This window comes from Triturus cristatus, chromosome 6 (genome assembly GCF_964204655.1).
Source record: "Triturus cristatus chromosome 6, aTriCri1.1, whole genome shotgun sequence".
Taxonomy (NCBI): domain Eukaryota; kingdom Metazoa; phylum Chordata; class Amphibia; order Caudata; family Salamandridae; genus Triturus; species Triturus cristatus.
Genome location: NC_140589.1, coordinates 99,874,730 through 99,891,999, shown reverse-complemented (window position 1 = coordinate 99,891,999; position 17,270 = coordinate 99,874,730). Strand labels below are relative to the sequence as shown.

Genomic DNA, 17,270 nt, shown 5'->3' with positions numbered 1-17,270 from the left:
GAGCCGTTCAAGTGGCTGGTGAATTGCACTTTCTCTTTGTTCGCCTCAAAGTTCTAAAGAGTTCTCCATAGGTCCTGCTCTGTACAGATTGTTCAAAGATCTGTTGGAAGTGCATATAATAGGATAAATAAATTGAGGGCATTCCTTTTCAGTACCTCACCTACATGGCTGTCTGGCCTCTGGAAGATGCTGTGAAAGCAAGTCAGGATGGCCGAGTGGTCTAAGGCGCTGCGTTCAGGTCGCAGTCTCCTCTGGAGGTGTGGGTTCAAATCCCACTTCTGACAGTCCTGTGTTTACTCTACTTTTTTTCTTGAGAAATATTATCATTTCCCTCGCAGTGGCTTATAGGATTGTCTTCTTGGAAGAGTGCAGTGAGTTTTTTTCTTGCTCTAGCCACTATTGGCCTAAGCTCTGTGCATTTTTTGGTTCCTAATATATTTCTCACCCTTTAGATAAAAAAGCAGCATGGGGTCAGGATGGCCGAGTGGTCTAAGGCGCTGCGTTAAGGCCGCAGTCTCTCCTGGAGGCGTGGGTTCGAATCCCACCTCTGACAAAACTTGAATTCCATTTTCTCTCTCAGTTCCTTTAGAATCTCAGCTAAAAATTGGCAATGTAAATAATATCTGAATAAGTACCAAACTTCAGTTTCAACTGCAAATGCATTTGCCCTATTCTATCTTTAACGTTAATGTAATATTCTTCTAGCACTCGTGGTGTTTTATATTTGTTTTGTGGGGTACTTTAAAAATCTTTTTTATGAAAGAAATGGGTTACATTAAGTCTTGTGATGTTTTAGGTTTCCAATAAGGAGGTTTTAAATTTTATGTCACGTCATTTTCAGATGCTTCATTCAAGAGCTGTTTCCACTATAGAATGCAGAGCAAGGGCAAAAATACAAGTGATAGAGCGAGTGAGTGAGAAGGAGTGTTGTGGAAGGAGAGAATGAAACAAAGACAGAGTGAGTGAATGGCAGGGAGGCATAGAAGAGGAGTCTAGTAGTGAAGGACACCTGCTTTTCCCTGCTCTTGACCTCCCACCCATCCCCAAACAACCACAAACATACCTTCTGTGCAAAGTTGGTATGCAGAACTTCACGCCTCAGCAAGTGAGGGTGAGTCCCAGGCCAGTTGCTAAAGAGCAAAAGAGTGCCTGTGCTCAGACTTTCCCTGCTAGGGATAGTTTATCTGGAACAAGTCCTTCTCTCTTGTATCCAGCAAGGATCTAGAAATCCTGCATGAATCTGCAAGGCACATTGGCAGCATAAATTTGCATAAACTGCCCCACCTATTGCCTTCCTACTTCCTGTGCTGTAGTTGTTTGTGTAGAGAGAGAGGTCGCAGGCAAGGAAATGTTGTGAGTCGGATACAGGACCCTAATTAGCTGGTGAGAGGTATGTGGTGTTCTAAAAGCATGAAAACTGTATACCTGTGAAATAAAGTGCTTTCGTATGTGTTCTTCTGTGTTTTTTGTCCTGTGCATAAAGTTGCACCTTGTGTTTGAAGGTTTAAATTATTTCAGGCTTGCATGGAGGTAGACGTTTCTGAGTAACTTTTATTCATTTCCTAAAAGCCTATACTGTCAGGATGGCCGAGAGGTCTAAGGTGCTGTGTTTAGGCCACAGTCTCCTTTGGAGGCGTGCGTTCGAATCCCACTTCTGACATGCCTTTTGGAGATTTAATCTCCTTTATCAGGTTAACATCTGATGGAAGTTGCATCTGTTGGTCTTCACCTGGCACGTTATTCCGTTCTCCTCTTGTCAAGAGAGATGGGGTTTCTCATATATTTAGGTTCTATAACGTCTTGCTGACAAAGCGCAATCCTTACCAAATGAGCATAGGACCCATGTAAGAGGTCATCTGGAAGAGTCATGCTCTTGTATGCCCTGGCCAGACGGGCCCTGCAAATTTGGAAGAATGCCATGCATCTGGTAGACAACTGGACTCCAGCACACTTACAGCAATTTCCTTAGGGCTTTGATCAGGGGCTGCTTAAATTTGCATACTCCACGCTATGTTGTGACTTTGAGATCCCTTGTTGAAATTGCTTTAGCCAGCCAAGAGGTGGCTATTGACTCAATTTCAAAGCAGCTTTGAGCCGTTCAAGTGGCTGGTGAATAGCACTTTCTCTTTGTTCGCCTCAAATTTCTAAAGAGTTCTCCATAGGTCCTGCTCTGTACAGATTGTTCAAAGATCTGTTGGAAGTGCATATAATAGGATAAATAAATTGAGGGCATTCCTTTTCAGTACCTCACCTGCATGGCTGTCTGGCCTCTGGAAGATGCTGGGAAAGCAAGTCAGGATGGCCGAGTGGTCTAAGGCGCTGCGTTCAGGTCGCAGTCTCCTCTGGAGGCGTGGCTTCAAATCCCACTTCTGACAGTCCTGTGTTTACTCTAATTTTTTTCTTGAGAAATATGATCATTTCCCTCGCAGTGGCTTATAGGATTGTCTTCTTGGAAGAGTGCAGTGAGTTTTTTTCTTGCTCTAGCCACTATTGGCATAAGCTCTGTGCATTTTTTGGTTCCTAATATCTTTCTCACCCTTTAGATGAAAAAGCAGCATGGGGTCAGGATGGCCGAGTGGTCCAAGGCGCTGCGTAAAGGCCGCAGTCTCTCCTGGAGACGTGGGTTCGAATCCCACTTCTGACAAAACTTGAATTCCATTTTCTCTCTCAGTTCCTTTAGAATCTCAGCTAAAAATTGGCAATGTAAATAATATCTGAATAAGTACCAAACTTCAGTTTCAACTGCAAATGTATTTGCCCTATTCTATCTTTAACGTTAATGTAATATTCTTCTAGCACTCGTGGTGTTTTATATTTCTTTTGTGGGGTACTTTAAAAATCTTTTTTATGAAAGAAATGGGTTACATTAAGTCTTGTGATGTTTTAGGTTTCCAATAAGGAGGTTTTAAATTTTATGTCACGTCATTTTCAGATGCTTCATTCAAGAGATGTTTCCACTATAGAATTCAGAGCAAGGGCAAAAATACAAGTGATAGAGCGAGTGAGTGAGAAGGAGTGTTGTGGAAGGAGAGAATGAAACAAAGACAGAGTGAGTGAACGGCAGGGAGGCATAGAAGAGGAGTCTAGTAGTGAAGGAGACCTGCTTTTCCCTGCTCTTGACCTCCCACCCATCCCCAAACAACCACAAACATACCTTCTGTGCAAAGTTGGTATGCAGAATTTCACGCCTCAGCAAGTGAGGGTGAGTCCCAGGCCAGGGGCTAAAGAGCAAAAGAGTGCCTGTGCTCAGACTTTCCCTGCTAGGGATAGTTTATCTGGAACAAGTCCTTCTCTCTTGTATCCAGCAAGGATCTAGAAATCCTGCATGAATCTGCAAGGCACATTGGCAGCATAAATTTGCATAAACTGCCCCACCTATTGCCTTCCTACTTCCTGTGCTGTAGTTGTTTGTGTAGAGAGAGAGGTCGCAGGCAAGGAAATGTTGTGAGTCGGATACAGGACCCTAAATAGCTGGTGAGAGGTATGTGGTGTTCTAAAAGCATGAAAACGGTATACCTGTGAAATAAAGTGCTTTCGTATGTGTTCTTCTGTGTTTATTGTCCTGTGCATAAAGTTGCACGTTGTGTTTGAAGGTTTAAATTATTTCAGGCTTGCATGGAGGTAGACGTTTCTGAGTAACTTTTATTCATTTCTTAAAAGCCTGTACTGTCAGGATGGCCGAGAGGTCTAAGGTGCTGTGTTTAGGCCACAGTCTCCTTTGGAGGTGTGGGTTCGAATCCCACTTCTGACATGCCTTTTGGAGATTTAATCTCCTTTATCAGGTTAACATCTGATGGAAGTTGCATCTGTTGGTCTTCACCTGGCACGTTATTCCGTTCTCCTCTTGTCAAGAGAGATGGGGTTTCTCATATATTTAGGTTCTATAACGTCTTGCTGACAAAGCGCAATCCTTACCAAATGAGCATAGGACCCATGTAAGAGGTCATCTGGAAGAGTCATGCTCTTGTATGCCCTGGCCAGACGGGCCCTGCAAATTTGGAAGAATGCCATGCATCTGGTAGACAACTGGACTCCAGCACACTTACAGCAATTTCCTTAGGGCTTTGATCAGGGGCTGCTTAAATTTGCATACTCCACCCTATGTTGTGACTTTGAGATCCCTTTTTGAAATTGCTTTAGCCAGCCAAGAGGTGGCTATTGTCTCAATTTCAAAGCAGCTTTGAGCCGTTCAAGTGGCTGGTGAATAGCACTTTCTCTTTGTTCGCCTCAAAGTTCTAAAGAGTTCTCCATAGGTCCTGCTCTGTACAGATTGTTCAAAGATCTGTTGGAAGTGCATATAATAGGATAAATAAATTGAGGGCATTCCTTTTCAGTACCTCACCTGCATGGCTGTCTGGCCTCTGGAAGATGCTGGGAAAGCAAGTCAGGATGGCCGAGTGGTCTAAGGCGCTGCGTTCAGGTCGCAGTCTCCTCTGGAGGCGTGGGTTCAAATCCCACTTCTGACAGTCCTGTGTTTACTCTAATTTTTTTCTTGAGAAATATGATCATTTCCCTCGCAGTGGCTTATAGGATTGTCTTCTTGGAAGAGTGCAGTGAGTTTTTTTCTTGCTCTAGCCACTATTGGCCTAAGCTCTGTGCATTTTTTGGTTCCTAATATCTTTCTCACCCTTTAGATGAAAAAGCAGCATGGGGTCAGGATGGCCGAGTGGTCTAAGGCGCTGCGTTAAGGCCGCAGTCTCTCCTGGAGGCGTGGGTTCGAATCCCACTTCTGACATAACTTGAATTCCATTCTCTCTCTCAGTTCCTTTAGAATCTCAGCTAAAAATTGGCAATGTAAATAATATCTGAATAAGTACCAAACTTCAATTTCAACTGCAAATGCATTTGCCCCATTCTATCTTTAAAGTTAATGTAATATTCTTCTAGCACTCGTGGTGTTTTATATTTCTTTTGTGGGGTACTTTAAAAATCTTTTTTATGAAAGAAATGGGTTACATTAAGTCTTGTGATGTTTTAGGTTTCCAATAAGGAGGTTTTAAATTTTATGTCACGTCATTTTCAGATGCTTCATTCAAGAGATGTTTCCACTATAGAATGCAGAGCAAGGGCAAAAATACAAGTGATAGAGCGAGTGAGTGAGAAGGAGTGTTGTGGAAGGAGAGAATGAAACAAAGACAGAGTGAGTGAACGGCAGGGAGGCATAGAAGAGTAGTCTAGTAGTGAAGGAGACCTGCTTTTCCCTGCTCTTGACCTCCCACCCATCCCCAAACAACCACAAACAACCACAAACATACCTTCTGTGCAAAGTTGGTATGCAGAATTTCACGCCTCAGCAAGTGAGAGTGAGTCCCAGGCCAGGGGCTAAAGAGCAAAAGAGTGCCTGTGCTCAGACTTTCCCTGCTAGGGATAGTTTATCTGGAACAAGGCCTACTCTCTTGTATCCAGCAAGGATCTAGAAATCCTGCATGAATCTGCAAGGCACATTAGCAGCATAAATTTGCATAAACTGCCCCACCTATTGCCTTCCTACTTCCTGTGCTGTAGTTGTTTGTGTAGAGAGAGAGGTCGCAGGCAAGGAAATGTTGTGAGTCGGATACAGGACCCTAAATAGCTGGTGAGAGGTATGTGGTGTTCTAAAAGCATGAAAACTGTATACCTGTGAAATAAAGTGCTTTCGTATGTGTTCTTCTGTGTTTATTGTCCTGTGCGTAAAGTTGCACCTTGTGTTTGACGGTTTAAATTATGTCAGGCTTGCATGGAGGTAGACGTTTCTGAGTAACTTTTACTCATTTCTTAAAAGCCTATTCTGTCAGGATGGCCGAGAGGTCTAAGGCGCTGTGTTTAGGCCACAGTCTCCTTTGGAGGCGTGGGTTCGAATCCCACTTCTGACATGCCTTTTGGAGATTTAATCTCCTTTATCAGGTTAACATCTGATGGAAGTTGCATCTGTTGGTCTTCACTTGGCACGTTATTCCGTTCTCCTCTTGTCAAGAGAGATGGAGTTTCTCATATATTTAGGTTCTATAACGTCTTGCTGACAAAGCGCAATCCTTACCAAATGAGCATAGGACCCATGTAAGAGGTCATCTGGAAGAGTCATGCTCTTGTATGCCCTGGCCAGACGGGCCCTGCAAATTTGGAAGAATGCCATTCATCTGGTAGACAACTGGACTCCAGCACACTTACAGCAATTTCCTCAGGGCTTTGATCAGGGGCTGCTTAAATTTGCATACTCCACCCTATGTTGTGACTTTGAGATCCCTTGTTGAAATTGCTTTAGCCAGCCAAGAGGTGGCTATTGTCTCAATTTCAAAGCAGCTTTGAGCCATTCAAGTGGCTGGTGAATAGCACTTTCTCTTTGTTCGCCTCAAAGTTCTAAAGATTTCTCCATAGGTCCTGCTCTGTACAGATTGTTCAAAGATCTGTTGGAAGTGCATATAATAGGATAAATAAATTGAGGGCATTCCTTTTCAGTACCTCACCTGCATGGCTGTCTGGCCTCTGGAAGATGCTGGGAAAGCAAGTCAGGATGGCCGAGTGGTCTAAGGCGCTGCGTTCAGGTCGCAGTCTCCTCTGGAGGCGTGGCTTCAAATCCCACTTCTGACAGTCCTGTGTTTACTCTAATTTTTTTCTTGAGAAATATGATCATTTCCCTCGCAGTGGCTTATAGGATTGTCTTCTTGGAAGAGTGCAGTGAGTTTTTTTCGTGCTCTAGCCACTATTGGCCTAAGCTCTGTGCATTTTTTGGTTCCTAATATCTTTCTCACCCTTTAGATGGAAAAGCAGCATGGGGTCAGGATGGCCGAGTGGTCTAAGGCGCTGCGTTAAGGCCGCAGTCTCTCCTGGAGGCGTGGGTTCGAATCCCACTTCTGACAAAACTTAAATTCCATTTTCTCTCTCAGTTCCTTTAGAATCTCAGCTAAAAATTGGCAATGTAAGTAATATCTGAATAAGTACCAAACTTCAGTTTCAACTGCAAATGCATTTGCCCTATTCTATCTTTAACGTTAATGTAATATTCTTGTAGCACTCGTGGTGTTTTATATTTCTTTTGTGGGGTACTTTAAAAATCTTTTTTATGAAAGAAATGGGTTACATTAAGTCTTGTGATGTTTTAGGTTTCCAATAAGGAGGTTTTAAATTTTATGTCACGTCATTTTCAGATGCTTCATTCAAGAGATGTTTCCACTATAGAATGCAGAGCAAGGGCAAAAATACAAGTGATAGAGCGAGTGAGCGAGAAGGAGTGTTGTGGAAGGAGAGAATGAAACAAAGACAGAGTGAGTGAACGGCAGGGAGGCATAGAAGAGGAGTCTAGTAGTGAAGGAGACCTGCTTTTCCCTGCTCTTGACCTCCCACCCATCCCCAAACAACCACAAACATACCTTCTGTGCAAAGTTGGTATGCAGAATTTCACGCCTCAGCAAGTGAGGGTGAGTCCCAGGCCAGGGGCTAAAGAGCAAAAGAGTGCCTGTGCTCAGACTTTCCCTGCTAGGGATAGTTTATCTGGAACAAGGCCTACTCTCTTGTATCCAGCAAGGATCTAGAAATCCTGCATGAATCTGCAAGGCACATTGGCAGCATAAATTTGCATAAACTGCCCCACCTATTGCCTTCCTACTTCCTGTGCTGTAGTTGTTTGTGTAGAGAGAGAGGTCGCAGGCAAGGAAATGTTGTGAGTCGGATACAGGACCCTAAATAGCTGGTGAGAGGTATGTGGTGTTCTAAAAGCATGAAAACTGTATACCTGCGAAATAAAGTGCTTTCGTATGTGTTCTTCTGTGTTTATTGTCCTGTGCATAAAGTTGCACCTTGTGTTTGAAGGTTTAAATTATTTCAGGCTTGCATGGAGGTAGACGTTTCTGAGTAACTTTTATTCATTTCTTAAAAGCCTGTACTGTCAGGATGGCCGAGAGGTCTAAGGTGCTGTGTTTAGGCCACAGTCTCCTTTGGAGGCGTGGGTTCGAATCCCACTTCTGACATGCCTTTTGGAGATTTAATCTCCTTTATCAGGTTAACATCTGATGGAAGTTGCATCTGTTGGTCTTCACCTGGCACGTTATTCCGTTCTCCTCTTGTCAAGAGAGATGGGGTTTCTCATATATTTAGGTTCTATAACGTCTTGCTGACAAAGCGCAATCCTTACCAAATGAGCATAGGACCCATGTAAGAGGTCATCTGGAAGAGTCATGCTCTTGTATGCCCTGGCCAGACGGGCCCTGCAAATTTGGAAGAATGCCATGCATCTGGTAGACAACTGGACTCCAGCACACTTACAGCAATTTCCTTAGGGCTTTGATCAGGGGCTGCTTAAATTTGCATACTCCACCCTATGTTGTGACTTTGAGATCCCTTTTTGAAATTGCTTTAGCCAGCCAAGAGGTGGCTATTGTCTCAATTTCAAAGCAGCTTTGAGCCGTTCAAGTGGCTGGTGAATAGCACTTTCTCTTTGTTCGCCTCAAAGTTCTAAAGAGTTCTCCATAGGTCCTGCTCTGTACAGATTGTTCAAAGATCTGTTGGAAGTGCATATAATAGGATAAATAAATTGAGGGCATTCCTTTTCAGTACCTCACCTGCATGGCTGTCTGGCCTCTGGAAGATGCTGGGAAAGCAAGTCAGGATGGCCGAGTGGTCTAAGGCGCTGCGTTCAGGTCGCAGTCTCCTCTGGAGGCGTGGGTTCAAATCCCACTTCTGACAGTCCTGTGTTTACTCTAATTTTTTTCTTGAGAAATATGATCATTTCCCTCGCAGTGGCTTATAGGATTGTCTTCTTGGAAGAGTGCAGTGAGTTTTTTTCTTGCTCTAGCCACTATTGGCCTAAGCTCTGTGCATTTTTTGGTTCCTAATATCTTTCTCACCCTTTAGATGAAAAAGCAGCATGGGGTCAGGATGGCCGAGTGGTCTAAGGCGCTGCGTTAAGGCCGCAGTCTCTCCTGGAGGCGTGGGTTCGAATCTCACTTCTGACAAAACTTGAATTCCATTTTCTCTCTCGGTTCCTTTAGAATCTCAGCTAAAAATTGGCAATGTAAATAATATCTGAATAAGTACCAAACTTCAGTTTCAACTGCAAATGCATTTGCCCTATTCTATCTTTAACGTTAATGTAATATTCTTCTAGCACTCGTGGTGTTTTATATTTCTTTTGTGGGGTACTTTAAAAATCTTTTTTATGAAAGAAATGGGTTACATTAAGTCTTGTGATGTTTTAGGTTTCCAATAAGGAGGTTTTAAATTTTATGTCACGTCATTTTCAGATGCTTCATTCAAGAGATGTTTCCACTATAGAATGCAGAGCAAGGGCAAAAATACAAGTGATAGAGCGAGTGAGTGAGAAGGAGTGTTGTGGAAGGAGAGAATGAAACAAAGACAGAGTGAGTGAACGGCAGGGAGGCATAGAAGAGGAGTCTAGTAGTGAAGGAGACCTGCTTTTCCCTGCTCTTGACCTCCCACCCATCCCCAAACAACCACAAACAACCACAAACATACCTTCTGTGCAAAGTTGGTATGCAGAATTTCACGCCTCAGCAAGTGAGAGTGAGTCCCAGGCCAGGGGCTAAAGAGCAAAAGAGTGCCTGTGCTCAGACTTTCCCTGCTAGGGATAGTTTATCTGGAACAAGGCCTACTCTCTTGTATCCAGCAAGGATCTAGAAATCCTGCATGTATCTGCAAGGTACATTGGCAGCATAAATTTGCATAAACTGCCCCACCTATTGCCTTCCTACTTCCTGTGCTGTAGTTGTTTGTGTAGAGAGAGAGGTCGCAGGCAAGGAAATGTTGTGAGTCGGATACAGGACCCTAAATAGCTGGTGAGAGGTATGTGGTGTTCTAAAAGCATGAAAACTGTATACCTGTGAAATAAAGTGCTTTCGTATGTGTTCTTCTGTGTTTATTGTCCTGTGCATAAAGTTGCACCTTGTGTTTGAAGGTTTAAATTATGTCAGGCTTGCATGGAGGTAGACGTTTCTGAGTAACTTTTATTCATTTCTTAAAAGCCTATTCTGTCAGGATGGCCGAGAGGTCTAAGGCGCTGTGTTTAGGCCACAGTCTCCTTTGGAGGCGTGGGTTCGAATCCCACTTCTGACATGCCTTTTGGAGATTTAATCTCCTTTATCAGGTTAACATCTGATGGAAGTTGCATCAGTTGGTCTTCACTTGGCACGTTATTCCGTTCTCCTCTTGTCAAGAGAGATGGAGTTTCTCATATATTTAGGTTCTATAACGTCTTGCTGACAAAGCGCAATCCTTACCAAATGAGCATAGGACCCATGTAAGAGGTCATCTGGAAGAGTCATGCTCTTGTATGCCCTGGCCAGACGGGCCCTGCAAATTTGGAAGAATGCCATTCATCTGGTAGACAACTGGACTCCAGCACACTTACAGCAATTTCCTCAGGGCTTTGATCAGGGGCTGCTTAAATTTGCATACTCCACCCTATGTTGTGACTTTGAGATCCCTTGTTGAAATTGCTTTAGCCAGCCAAGAGGTGGCTATTGTCTCAATTTCAAAGCAGCTTTGAGCCATTCAAGTGGCTGGTGAATAGCACTTTCTCTTTGTTCGCCTCAAAGTTCTAAAGAGTTCTCCATAGGTCCTGCTCTGTACAGATTGTTCAAAGATCTGTTGGAAGTGCATATAATAGGATAAATAAATTGAGGGCATTCCTTTTCAGTACCTCACCTGCATGGCTGTCTGGCCTCTGGAAGATGATGGGAAAGCAAGTCAGGATGGCCGAGTGGTCTAAGGCGCTGCGTTCAGGTCGCAGTCTCCTCTGGAGGCGTGGCTTCAAATCCCACTTCTGACAGTCCTGTGTTTACTCTAATTTTTTTCTTGAGAAATATGATCATTTCCCTCGCAGTGGCTTATAGGATTGTCTTCTTGGAAGAGTGCAGTGAGTTTTTTTCGTGCTCTAGCCACTATTGGCCTAAGCTCTGTGCATTTTTTGGTTCCTAATATCTTTCTCACCCTTTAGATGGAAAAGCAGCATGGGGTCAGGATGGCCGAGTGGTCTAAGGCGCTGCGTTAAGGCCGCAGTCTCTCCTGGAGGCGTGGGTTCGAATCCCACTTCTGACAAAACTTAAATTCCATTTTCTCTCTCAGTTCCTTTAGAATCTCAGCTAAAAATTGGCAATGTAAGTAATATCTGAATAAGTACCAAACTTCAGTTTCAACTGCAAATGCATTTGCCCTATTCTATCTTTAACGTTAATGTAATATTCTTCTAGCACTCGTGGTGTTTTATATTTCTTTTGTGGGGTACTTTAAAAATCTTTTTTATGAAAGAAATGGGTTACATTAAGTCTTGTGATGTTTTAGGTTTCCAATAAGGAGGTTTTAAATTTTATGTCACGTCATTTTCAGATGCTTCATTCAAGAGATGTTTCCACTATAGAATGCAGAGCAAGGGCAAAAATACAAGTGATAGAGCGAGTGAGCGAGAAAGAGTGTTGTGGAAGGAGAGAATGAAACAAAGACAGAGTGAGTGAACGGCAGGGAGGCATAGAAGAGGAGTCTAGTAGTGAAGGAGACCTGCTTTTCCCTGCTCTTGACCTCCCACCCATCCCCAAACAACCACAAACATACCTTCTGTGCAAAGTTGGTATGCAGAATTTCACGCCTCAGCAAGTGAGGGTGAGTCCCAGGCCAGGGGCTAAAGAGCAAAAGAGTGCCTGTGCTCAGACTTTCCCTGCTAGGGATAGTTTATCTGGAACAAGGCCTACTCTCTTGTATCCAGCAAGGATCTAGAAATCCTGCATGAATCTGCAAGGCACATTGGCAGCATAAATTTGCATAAACTGCCCCACCTATTGCCTTCCTACTTCCTGTGCTGTAGTTGTTTGTGTAGAGAGAGAGGTCGCAGGCAAGGAAATGTTGTGAGTCGGATACAGGACCCTAAATAGCTGGTGAGAGGTATGTGGTGTTCTAAAAGCATGAAAACTGTATACCTGTGAAATAAAGTGCTTTCGTATGTGTTCTTCTGTGTTTATTGTCCTGTGCATAAAGTTGCACCTTGTGTTTGAAGGTTTAAATTATTTCAGGCTTGCATGGAGGTAGACGTTTCTGAGTAACTTTTATTCATTTCTTAAAAGCCTATACTGTCAGGATTGTCGAGAGGTCTAAGGTGCTCTGTTTAGGCCACAGTCTCCTTTGGAGGCGTGGGTTCGAATCCCACTTCTGACATGCCTTTTGGAGATTTAATCTCCTTTATCAGGTTAACATCTGATGGAAGTTGCATCTGTTGGTCTTCACTTGGCACGTTATTCCGTTCTCCTCTTGTCAAGAGAGATGGGGTTTCTCATATATTTAGGTTCTATAACGTCTTGCTGACAAAGCGCAATCCTTACCAAATGAGCATAGGACCCATGTAAGAGGTCATCTGGAAGAGTCATGCTCTTGTATGCCCTGGCCAGATGGGCCCTGCAAATTTGGAAGAATGCCATTCATCTGGTAGACAACTGGACTCCAGCACACTTACAGCAATTTCCTCAGGGCTTTGATCAGGGGCTGCTTAAATTTGCATACTCCACCCTATGTTGTGACTTTGAGATCCCTTGTTGAAATTGCTTTAGCCAGCCAAGAGGTGGCTATTGTCTCAATTTCAAAGCAGCTTTGAGCCGTTCAAGTGGCTGGTGAATAGCACTTTCTCTTTGTTCGCCTCAAAGTTCTAAAGAGTTCTCCATAAGTCCTGCTCTGTACAGATTGTTCAAAGATCTGTTGGAAGTGCATATAATAGGATAAATAAATTGAGGGCATTCCTTTTCAGTACCTCACCTGCATGGCTGTCTGGCCTCTGGAAGATGCTGGGAAAACAAGTCAGGATGGCCGAGTGGTCTAAGGCGCTGCGTTCAGGTCGCAGTCTCCTCTGGAGGTGTGGGTTCAAATCCCACTTCTGACAGTCCTGTGTTTACTCTACTTTTTGTCTTGAGAAATATGATCATTTCCCTCGCAGTGGCTTATAGGATTGTCTTCTTGGAAGAGTGCAGTGAGTTTTTTTCTTGCTCTAGCCACTATTGGCCTAAGCTCTGTGCATTTTTTGGTTCCTAATATCTTTCTCACCCTTTAGATGAAAAAGCAGCATGGGGTCAGGATGGCTGGGTGGTCTAAGGCGCTGCGTTAAGGCCGCAGTCTCTCCTGGAGGCGTGGGTTCGAATCCCACTTCTGACAAAACTTGAATTCCATTTTCTCTCTCAGTTCTTTTAGAATCTCAGCTAAAAATTGGCAATGTAAATAATATCTGAATAAGTGCCAAACTTCAGTTTCAACTGCAAATGCATTTGCCCTATTCTATCTTTAACGTTAATGTAATATTCTTCTAGCACTCGTGGTGTTTTATATTTCTTTTGTGGGGTACTTTAAAAATCTTTTTTATGAAAGAAATGGGTTACATTAAGTCTTGTGATGTTTTAGGTTTCCAATAAGGAGGTTTTAAATTTTATCTCACGTCATCTTCAGATGCTTCATTCAAGAGATGTTTCCACTATAGAATGCAGAGCAAGGGCAAAAATACAAGTGATAGAGCGAGTGAGTGAAAAGGAGTGTTGTGGAAGGAGAGAATGAAACAAAGACAGAGTGAGTGAATGGCAGGGAGGTATAGAAGAGGAGTCTAGTAGTGAAGGAGACCTGCTTTTCCCTGCTCTTGACCTCCCACCCATCCCCAAACAACCACAAACATACCTTCTGTGCAAAGTTGGTATGCAGAATTTCACGCCTCAGCAAGTGAGGGTGAGTCCCAGGCCAGGGGCTAAAGAGCAAAAGAGTGCCTGTGCTCAGACTTTCCCTGCTAGGGATAGTTTATCTGGAACAAGTCCTTCTCTCTTGTATCCAGCAAGGATCTAGAAATCCTGCATGAATCTGCAAGGCACATTGGCAGCATAAATTTGCATAAACTGCCCCACCTATTGCCTTCCTACTTCCTGTGCTGTAGTTGTTTGTGTAGAGAGAGAGGTCGCAGGCAAGGAAATGTTGTGAGTCGGATACAGGACCCTAAATAGCTGGTGAGAGGTATGTGGTGTTCTAAAAGCATGAAAACTGTATACCTGTGAAATAAAGTGCTTTCGTATGTGTTCTTCTGTGTTTATTGTCCTGTGCATAAAGTTGCACCTTGTGTTTGAAGGTTTAAATTATTTCAGGCTTGCATGGAGGTAGACGTTTCTGAGTAACTTTTATTCATTTCTTAAAAGCCTGTACTGTCAGGATGGCCGAGAGGTCTAAGGTGCTGTGTTTAGGCCACAGTCTCCTTTGGAGGCGCGGGTTCGAATCCCACTTCTGACATGCCTTTTGGAGATTTAATCTCCTTTATCAGGTTAACATCTGATGGAAGTTGCATCTGTTGGTCTTCACCTGGCACGTTATTCCGTTCTCCTCTTGTCAAGAGAGATGGGGTTTCTCATATATTTAGGTTCTATAACGTCTTGCTGACAAAGCGCAATCCTTACCAAATGAGCATAGGACCCATGTAAGAGGTCATCTGGAAGAGTCATGCTCTTGTATGCCCTGGCCAGACGGGCCCTGCAAATTTGGAAGAATGCCATGCATCAGGTAGACAACTGGACTCCAGCACACTTACAGCAATTTCCTTAGGGCTTTGATCAGGGGCTGCTTAAATTTGCATACTCCACCCTATGTTGTGACTTTGAGATCCCTTTTTGAAATTGCTTTAGCCCGCCAAGAGGTGGCTATTGTCTCAATTTCAAAGCAGCTTTGAGCCGTTCAAGTGGCTGGTGAATAGCACTTTCTCTTTGTTCGCCTCAAAGTTCTAAAGAGTTCTCCATAGGTCCTGCTCTGTACAGATTGTTCAAAGATCTGTTGGAAGTGCATATAATAGGATAAATAAATTGAGGGCATTCCTTTTCAGTACCTCACCTGCATGGCTGTCTGGCCTCTGGAAGATGCTGGGGAAGCAAGTCAGGATGGCCGAGTGGTCTAAGTCGCTGCGTTCAGGTCGCAGTCTCCTCTGGAGGCGTGGGTTCAAATCCCACTTCTGACAGTCCTGTGTTTACTCTAATTTTTTTCTTGAGAAATATGATCATTTCCCTCGCAGTGGCTTATAGGATTGTCTTCTTGGAAGATTGCAGTGAGTTTTTTTCTTGCTCTAGCCACTATTGGCCTAAGCTCTGTGCATTTTTTGGTTCCTAATATCTTTCTCACCCTTTAGATGAAAAAGCAGCATGGGGTCAGGATGGCCGAGTGGTCTAAGGCGCTGCGTTAAGGCCGCAGTCTCTCCTGGAGGCGTGGGTTCGAATACCACTTCTGACAAAACTTGAATTCCATTTTCTCTCTCAGTTCCTTTAGAATCTCAGCTAAAAATTGGCAATGTAAATAATATCTGAATAAGTACCAAACTTCAGTTTCAACTGCAAATGCATTTGCCCTATTCTATCTTTAACGTTAATGTAATATTCTTCTAGCACTCGTGGTGTTTTATATTTCTTTTGTGGGGTACTTTAAAAATCTTTTTTATGAAAGAAATGGGTTACATTAAGTCTTGTGATGTTTTAGGTTTCCAATAAGGAGGTTTTAAATTTTATGTCACGTCATTTTCAGATGCTTCATTCAAGAGATGTTTCCACTATAGAATGCAGAGCAAGGGCAAAAATACAAGTGATAGAGCGAGTGAGTGAGAAGGAGTGTTGTGGAAGGAGAGAATGAAACAAAGACAGAGTGAGTGAACGGCAGGGAGGCATAGAAGAGTAGTCTAGTAGTGAAGGAGACCTGCTTTTCCCTGCTCTTGACCTCCCACCCATCCCCAAACAACCACAAACATACCTTCTGTGCAAAGTTGGTATGCAGAATTTCACGCCTCAGCAAGTGAGAGTGAGTCCCAGGCCAGGGGCTAAAGAGCAAAAGAGTGCCTGTGCTCAGACTTTCCCTGCTAGGGATAGTTTATCTGGAACAAGGCCTACTCTCTTGTATCCAGCAAGGATCTAGAAATCCTGCATGAATCTGCAAGGCACATTGGCAGCATAAATTTGCATAAACTGCCCCACCTATTGCCTTCCTACTTCCTGTGCTGTAGTTGTTTGTGTAGAGAGAGAGGTCGCAGGCAAGGAAATGTTGTGAGTCGGATACAGGACCCTAAATAGCTGGTGAGAGGTATGTGGTGTTCTAAAAGCATGAAAACTGTATACCTGTGAAATAAAGTGCTTTCGTATGTGTTCTTTTGTGTTTATTGTCCTGTGCATAAAGTTGCACCTTGTGTTTGAAGGTTTAAATTATGTCAGGCTTGCATGGAGGTAGACGTTTCTGAGTAACTTTTATTCATTTCTTAAAAGCTTATACTGTCAGGATGGCCGAGAGGTCTAAGGCTCTGTGTTTAGGCCACAGTCTCCTTTGGAGGCGTGGGTTTGAATCCCACTTCTGACATGCCTTTTGGAGATTTAATCTCCTTTATCAGGTTAACATCTGATGGAAGTTGCATCTGTTGGTCTTCACTTGGCACGTTATTCCGTTCTCCTCTTGTCAAGAGAGATGGAGTTTCTCATATATTTAGGTTCTATAACGTCTTGCTGACAAAGCGCAATCCTTACCAAATGAGCATAGGACCCATGTAAGAGGTCATCTGGAAGAGTCATGCTCTTGTATGCCCTGGCCAGACGGGCCCTGCAAATTTGGAAGAATGCCATTCATCTGGTAGACAACTGGACTCCAGCACACTTACAGCAATTTCCTCAGGGCTTTGATCAGGGGCTGCTTAAATTTGCATACTCTACCCTATGTTGTGACTTTGAGATCCCTTGTTGAAATTGCTTTAGCCAGCCAAGAGGTGGATATTGTCTCAATTTCAAAGCAGCTTTGAGCCGTTCAAGTGGCTGGTGAATAGCACTTTCTCTTTGTTCGCCTCAAAGTTCTAAAGAGTTCTCCATAGGTCCTGCTCTGTACAGATTGTTCAAAGATCTGTTGGAAGTGCATATAATAGGATAAATAAATTGAGGGCATTCCTTTTCAGTACCTCACCTGCATGGCTGTCTGGCCTCTGGAAGATGCTGGGAAAGCAAGTCAGGATGGCCGAGTGGTCTAAGGCGCTGCGTTCAGGTCGCAGTCTCCTCTGGAGGCGTGGGTTCAAATCCCACTTCTGACAGTCCTGTGTTTACTCTAATTTTTTTCTTGAGAAATATGATCATTTCCCTCGCAGTGGCTTATAGGATTGTCTTCTTGGAAGAGTGCAGTGAGTTTTTTTCTTGCTCTAGCCACTATTGGCCTAAGCTCTGTGCATTTTTTGGTTCCTAATATCTTTCTCACCCTTTAGATGAAAAAGCAGCATGGGGTCAGGATGGCCGAGTGGTCTAAGGCGCTGCGTTAAGGCCGCAGTCTCTCCT

General features: G+C 43.5%; 14 non-coding genes across 14 annotated transcripts; all 14 read left to right on the top strand.

The window, feature by feature from the left end:
* The first annotated feature begins 201 nt into the window (after window positions 1-201).
* Window positions 202-284, top strand: TRNAL-CAG (transfer RNA leucine (anticodon CAG)). Its single transcript has one exon. It is a non-coding gene; the product is annotated as a tRNA-Leu (tRNA).
* Window positions 285-470: 186 nt separating this feature from the next.
* Window positions 471-553, top strand: TRNAL-AAG (transfer RNA leucine (anticodon AAG)). The gene has a single exon. It is a non-coding gene; the product is annotated as a tRNA-Leu (tRNA).
* A 3,115-nt stretch (window positions 554-3,668) lies between these two features.
* On the top strand, window positions 3,669-3,751 carry TRNAL-UAG (transfer RNA leucine (anticodon UAG)). The gene has a single exon. It is a non-coding gene; the product is annotated as a tRNA-Leu (tRNA).
* A 632-nt stretch (window positions 3,752-4,383) lies between these two features.
* On the top strand, window positions 4,384-4,466 carry TRNAL-CAG (transfer RNA leucine (anticodon CAG)). Its single transcript has one exon. It is a non-coding gene; the product is annotated as a tRNA-Leu (tRNA).
* A 186-nt stretch (window positions 4,467-4,652) lies between these two features.
* On the top strand, window positions 4,653-4,735 carry TRNAL-AAG (transfer RNA leucine (anticodon AAG)). The gene has a single exon. It is a non-coding gene; the product is annotated as a tRNA-Leu (tRNA).
* A 1,034-nt stretch (window positions 4,736-5,769) lies between these two features.
* TRNAL-UAG (transfer RNA leucine (anticodon UAG)) lies at window positions 5,770-5,852 on the top strand. The gene has a single exon. It is a non-coding gene; the product is annotated as a tRNA-Leu (tRNA).
* A 901-nt stretch (window positions 5,853-6,753) lies between these two features.
* On the top strand, window positions 6,754-6,836 carry TRNAL-AAG (transfer RNA leucine (anticodon AAG)). The gene has a single exon. It is a non-coding gene; the product is annotated as a tRNA-Leu (tRNA).
* A 1,024-nt stretch (window positions 6,837-7,860) lies between these two features.
* On the top strand, window positions 7,861-7,943 carry TRNAL-UAG (transfer RNA leucine (anticodon UAG)). Its single transcript has one exon. It is a non-coding gene; the product is annotated as a tRNA-Leu (tRNA).
* Window positions 7,944-8,575: 632 nt separating this feature from the next.
* TRNAL-CAG (transfer RNA leucine (anticodon CAG)) lies at window positions 8,576-8,658 on the top strand. The gene has a single exon. It is a non-coding gene; the product is annotated as a tRNA-Leu (tRNA).
* Window positions 8,659-8,844: 186 nt separating this feature from the next.
* On the top strand, window positions 8,845-8,927 carry TRNAL-AAG (transfer RNA leucine (anticodon AAG)). Its single transcript has one exon. It is a non-coding gene; the product is annotated as a tRNA-Leu (tRNA).
* Window positions 8,928-9,961: 1,034 nt separating this feature from the next.
* TRNAL-UAG (transfer RNA leucine (anticodon UAG)) lies at window positions 9,962-10,044 on the top strand. The gene has a single exon. It is a non-coding gene; the product is annotated as a tRNA-Leu (tRNA).
* Window positions 10,045-10,945: 901 nt separating this feature from the next.
* TRNAL-AAG (transfer RNA leucine (anticodon AAG)) lies at window positions 10,946-11,028 on the top strand. Its single transcript has one exon. It is a non-coding gene; the product is annotated as a tRNA-Leu (tRNA).
* A 1,739-nt stretch (window positions 11,029-12,767) lies between these two features.
* Window positions 12,768-12,850, top strand: TRNAL-CAG (transfer RNA leucine (anticodon CAG)). The gene has a single exon. It is a non-coding gene; the product is annotated as a tRNA-Leu (tRNA).
* Window positions 12,851-16,949: 4,099 nt separating this feature from the next.
* On the top strand, window positions 16,950-17,032 carry TRNAL-CAG (transfer RNA leucine (anticodon CAG)). Its single transcript has one exon. It is a non-coding gene; the product is annotated as a tRNA-Leu (tRNA).
* Window positions 17,033-17,270: the final 238 nt, after the last annotated feature.